This window comes from Nomascus leucogenys, chromosome 3, assembly GCF_006542625.1.
Source record: "Nomascus leucogenys isolate Asia chromosome 3, Asia_NLE_v1, whole genome shotgun sequence".
In the NCBI taxonomy this organism is placed as follows: domain Eukaryota; kingdom Metazoa; phylum Chordata; class Mammalia; order Primates; family Hylobatidae; genus Nomascus; species Nomascus leucogenys.
Genome location: NC_044383.1, coordinates 94,071,035 through 94,077,034, shown reverse-complemented (window position 1 = coordinate 94,077,034; position 6,000 = coordinate 94,071,035). Strand labels below are relative to the sequence as shown.

The 6,000-nt window shown below is 44.9% G+C and overlaps 1 protein-coding gene across 2 annotated transcripts in view; it reads right to left on the bottom strand.

Moving 5' to 3' along the window:
- Positions 1-1,284: 1,284 nt before the first annotated feature.
- Positions 1,285-6,000, bottom strand: part of SOBP (sine oculis binding protein homolog) — a 171,308-nt gene continuing 166,592 nt past the window's right edge. For both annotated transcript variants that reach the window (XM_030809531.1, XM_030809532.1), the window contains one exon: positions 1,285-3,229. The gene's annotated coding sequence lies outside the window, so the exon portion shown is untranslated. The remainder of the gene's footprint in view (positions 3,230-6,000) is intronic.

Sequence of the window (6,000 nt, the reverse complement as noted above, 5' to 3'; positions counted from 1 at the left end):
GGTTCTTTGTATGTAATAAAGGGAAAATAAAGGCCTTCCCATAGGGAAGGTTATTGTGAAGATTAAATGAGACTAATGTGCAAACGCTTGACACGTACTCACACTTACATACATTATTGTTTCTATTTCTCTTTATATATGGTTTGGATATCCCAAGAGAATTGTGCATTCAGACAGCAGTAAGATCGTGAGAAGGAAGAGGAGGAAAAGGGGTGCTGATGGCTTATGAGATGCCACAGAATCTTTCTATCCTGGAACAAAGGTACCTTTTGTTTCCAGAAGGGTCAAAATGTTTGCTTGACAATCTTGGACTACAGACAAAAGCAAAATCAATATCCTGGATGACTGTCTCCATGGCCAAGGCCAGATGAATAATGCTATCAGGACAACCACAGCCGGGTGCCTCGGCCGCTGGCATGTCCTTGGCTGGGCTTGCCTCGGCAGAGTTCAGACGGAGTCACCACCATAAATATAACTCTGCACCAGGAAGCCTCCAAGATTCTCTCAGGCTCCACAGGAGAAGGAAATCAGGTCTCCGGAATCCACAGGATGATCATTTCGAGGGAGCTGCTCGTGGTGCCTCAGATTTTAATGAACATTCATTTTTTGAGAAGCTAAATCAACTAAGTGCGGGACTCTGAACAGGTCGCGTTGCTTTTCTAGGCTTCTGTTTTTTCATATGTAGAACAAGAGAACTGAACTAGATTTACAATGACTAGAACTAAGTATTAACGTACTTTCCACCTTAGGAACTTTCTGATATTTAACTCAGGTACCAAAGAGCCAAACGGACCCACCCCATTCACGTAAGGCTGAAATAAAAGTCTCTCTAGTCAGTTGGGTGAGATGGTGTGTGGATGTGAGTGGAACCCGTGGAGCATATTTGCCTCCATTTGATGGTGCTTCTTGAACCTTAGGCCTGAACCCTTGGAGCCAAAAAAGATCAGGACTTGAAGAGCACTTGGAAGGGACACCACACCTGGGTCTACAGGCCTAAGCACTCATTTCCCACGCACTGTGTGATATCAGTGATGGGCATGGTTGGGAAGCAGGCCCTGGAACGGACGGAGTGGGCTCTTGTCTGCAGACAAGTGTGGTCTAGCAGGTCAGGAGGAGACAGTGCCATCCCAGTAGCTTACCATCTTTTAAAACTCCTTAGTTCTATTTTTAAAAATGTTTCCCAGGGGGAGAAAAATGAACACCTCTGTAACAAAAAAAAAAAACAAAAAACAAAAAACAAAAAAACAGTAGTCATAATAATGACAAAAGCCAAATAAGCACATGTAAGTGCATTTTTTTTCTTCGAGATTTATTTTTTGTTTGATGAATCTGACACCAGTCAGGGAGAGGAGAATGTTGTGACCCAGCAGAAAAATATGGCCCCAGAGGAGGGGCGGTTTCTTCCTGCCTGGGTGGGTTTGGTGCTGGGGTTGATTTGTTATTATTTTTTAATTTGTTGCTGGAAGTTTTTCTTTTGTTTACTTTTATAAATCTCTCCCCGGGCTTGCGAGCTTCCCCTCCCTCCCACCTCCCCTTCCCCTGCCCCCAAATTTCATTTTTAAAAAGCGAGCTTGCTCGCCAGGTGTGTCCCCCAAGCTCTCACAGCTCTAATAAATAAGGAGCACCTGTAAAACAGTAGCTTGACTTGTGAAGTGACTCTGTACAAAGGAGAATCTAGAAATACAGTATGTACACCGCATCCTCAGGCCGTGGTGCTTCAAGGCTGGCGCCACACCGTCCTGGCCATGCCCACCCGCGACTCGCCACCCCTCCTGCTGAGGCTCCGCGGCCTTGTGGGGCGGGGGCACCTGGACCCCTCCAGAGGAAACAATTGCTTTATTTGAGTTAGTAAACAGATACACTGAATCACAAGGTGATTTGATTTTTTTTTTTTTTTAGTTTTGTTCGTTTTTTGATTTTTTTCTTAATTTTTTATCTTCTTTTGTTTTTTTTTTTTTTTTTTTTTTCTGTACTCATCAGAATGGGATACTCCACAACTGTCTCACCAACTCAGTGCCAGTACACATGCTCTAGAGGACTTCTGGACTCGCAGCTACAACTGTACAAGTGCACACAAGTGAATCTACCCTGTTATCCTCCACCCACTGATTGAGGATCGAATTGCACATTTCTCTTAACCATGACAGGAGAAAGCAAACAGTGAAACAGAATCATGGGTGATCTTTCTCACTTTCCCTCTTGTTTTCATTGGTTTGTCCATACCATTCTAATTATCATGAAAGGGCTCTGCGTATAGAGAGATTGTCTCACTGACTTCCTGGATCACCGAAAACCATCAGGGTTGAAATTTCATCCGAGTCTTTCCTGACGCCCAGCAAATATTCCCCCTCGGATTATTTTACACCTTGAGGGCATTTTGGTCTTCAGTTCAACACTCTTGCTCTGTTCCCAAATGGGGCGCTATTTAGGGGAATTTAAAGAGAAAGCTGAGAAGAATAAACATTTACCGAGTTCTCTTGGCATTCAGTATCTGAAAAACCACAGTATAAACTATTCATGCTGCTTCTTACATCTGTCAAATCGAAAATTAAAAGCCATAAAAGTGTAACACTGAAAATATGGCATCAAAAAGGATAAAGGTGGCCTTTGTAAAAATAACAAGAAAAGTATATTAGCCAATAAAATATTCTAACTCTTCATTTAAAAGTGCATCCCGGGCAGGACAGAGATGACTCTGAAGCATTGGGCCTCCAGGACCACCCCTCTCCGCCATCAAAACGTGAACAATATAGGTCCAAAACCGTACAATGCAAATCACAATTCTTAGTGTAGCAGCAAAACCACAGCAGTTTTTAAAAAGATTAAAAAAAGATTTTTTGTGTTCCAATCCATATCATCTTCCAGCCTCAGCCGCTGAGCCTTGAAGATGGGGCGGGGAGAATACCTACATTGGTCCTTGTGGCTTGTCGGTATTTCGTTTTTTAAAAAGCCAGGGGTGAAATCCCTAAGTTCCTCTGAGGAGAAGCAGAGATGGTGGCAGCAGGAAGGCTGGGCCTGCTTGGTGGGTCCAAGATGCGCGGGCTTCTCTGGGCTAGAGGCCATTGAGGGAGGGCTGCTTCCTCTGAGATGCTTAATGACAGGAAGCGGCTTTATTTGCTTGAGTTTTAGCCAGAGGGGGTGGTGAGCTGACCAGCTGGTGTCATTGGATGGCGTGACATGGTTTGCTCTGCGCCCTCTCTCCATGAGCGTACCCTGTGAGTGAACGTTCCTGGAAAAAGAGCAGAAGGGGCTGTCAGAATCCACTGGACTGATCCCCCTCCCTCCGCCCAGCTGGGGAGAACCCAGGCATGAGTCAGACAGCAGCGCACTCTCCAGCCGCCAGGGCAGACCTAGGATGAGCCCCAGAACCGCTGCAGCACAGCGTGATTTCAACAGGAGTTTCATTGACGGTCTGCTCAGGTCAGCCCTGCCAGCTTTGTGTGAGGAAATGAAACTCAAGTCGCTTTTTGGAATACCATAATGAGCAGGGTGCACCACGCCCTCACCCAAAGACCACAGCATCCTTTGCAACCCAGCAACCCTCCCCCTCCACATGACTGCATGCTTAACCAGCAGGAGGCTTTTTTTTTTTCTTTTTTGAGACAGGGTCTCGCTCTGTTGCCCAAGCTGGAGTGCAGTGGTGCAATTGGCTCACTGCAATCTCTGCCTCCCAGTTTCAAGTGATTCTCCTACCTCAGCCTCCCAAGTAGCTGGGATTACAGGCATGCACCACCATGCTCAGCTAATTTTTGTATTTTTAGTAGAGACAGGATTTTACCATGTTGGCCAGGCCTGATCTTGAACTCCTAGCCTCAAGTGATCCACCCACTTTGGACTCCCAAAGTGCTGGGATTACAGGCATGAACCACCACACCCAGCCCCAGCAGGAGGTCTTTTGAGTCACCCAAGGTTACTCCAAAGCCAGGCAAGGTCACGGAGGACCCTGGAGCTCCTGACCTCACTCCTGTAACCCCATGTCTCAGCTCTGGTATTTGCTGAAAAGAGGGCCAATAGATTCACTTTTTGGCAAGTGGAAAATTACCATGGACACATATACCTATCTTCAGAAGTTTCCCACAAAGGCAACTAAGCTGGAAGAAATGCTTGCTTTTCTCCGTGTGTGGGTCTTGCCTGTAAAAGGTGAGCCATTCACATCTCTTCACATCCAAAACAAACAGTAGCACTGGACTGGAAGAAAATAAACCAACCAAGAGCCTTGGGGTCCCAGGGCAGAGGCTCTGAACAGGATTTTCCACCAGGAAAGTCAGTTTCTGGGGCATGCTCATCCCAACATTCACTGAGACATGAGGCTCTGCCTCTTTATCCCTGCAGGCTTCTTTCATTTGCTGCCAGTCACTTGGTTTGAAATACAGCTTCCTGAGGCCACTCAGTCACTCCCGGGAGCAGCCACTTAGAAGTCTGCCAAATGCATGGTAAAGCCCCAGAGGTCAGGGGCTTGTCTGTTTTGCTTGTGTCTCTACACCCAACTCCTAGCTCAGAGTCTGGCCCGCTGTGGGCGCTCGACACACTTTGATCACATGAGTGGGTCAGGTGGCTCTCTTCTGCCATGCCCCAAAACAGCACCTTTTCTTCCTGCCAATAAATGAGGCTGTCAGAAATGTGAATGGGTAAAATTTGGCTAAGGTGAGGTGGTGACAGAGGGCTTGTAAACATCTTTACAACTGTTGAGATTATTCTTAGAACAATGAACAAATAACTTCAGAGAGGTGATAGAATGTAGGACTTGAAGGGACCCCAGAGATAATACAGTACCATTTCCTCATTTTATAGTGAAGAAATGGAGCCACAAAGAGACCTGGAAGCTTGCTTGGTGTGTTTGTAACATGAATTTAGCAAGAGCAAGAGGAGGTCAAATGCCCATTGGGAGGACTAAGTGGAAGCTTGTGCTTTGAACCCTGCTATCTAAATCCTGGTGTTAATGGCAACAATAATCAGCAGCAGCCAAAAACAAGGTTTGAAAGTTTCACTGTGCACGACAGGAAATGCCTGAGTTCCCCCAATCACATTAAATCACCAGATCTGTGTGTACTTAATATGTATATTAAATAACCAAAGTGAAAATGCAAAACACCACAAATATGTAATGGGGGTGGAATTACAAGGCCATGGAAACCTTTTCATTTGGCATGGTCAGATTTGGAAATGTGGATATTTATTTCTGAATAAAGAGCTCACATTTGACTGACTTTCTTTCTCTCTCTCTCTCTCTTTCTCTCTTTCTCAAGAATAAGTGACAATGGAGAGAAGGGATACAAAAACAAAAGCACCAAGAGCCACCATCAAATGTGAGGCCACAAAAATTGAGGAGCTGCAGAGATGACAAGTGGATCCAAAGACACGGGGATCACTTCTTCTGGGGACAATTCTTTTGCATTTAGCAAGCACAGCCTGGAAGTTGCTGTGGAGGGAGGGAAGCTATCCCCACCTCTGGGCCTGGAACCAAGAGTGACTGAATCTTGTAGTTAGAGGGGGCCTCCTTCTTTCTTTAAAAGGGAGGAGGGAGAATGTTTAACATTTTCCTCCAGTAACTGGGAAACACCGCCATTTTGAATTGCTTACTTAAGAATGCTGCAACTGCTTTTCAAATAATGTAGCTTTTTTCTTTAATGCAATCACTATTTTAAAAAATGAATATTTCTCCAGTAAGTTTCTTTATATTCAAATCACCTTTGGACAAAGACCAAACATGGACAGCATCAGCCTACTTAAAGAAAATTTCCAGGCTTTCACAAGAGACTCGGGAAAACGGGATTATAATAAGAGCCATTCTGGAACCTTAACTACAGCATTTGCCATCCCAAACACTATAATAATCATTATTATTCTCTGGTATCTATTATTGTCTGGTAAATAATATGTGTTTTCCCCCAAAGTTCTAAAGGGTGCAGCTGCACCACACTCTATTTTTCGCAGCCCTAGTCCTGCTGCTCTGAAAAGCTTGCTCACATGAAGCTTATTTTAAGAGAATGGTAAAGTAGA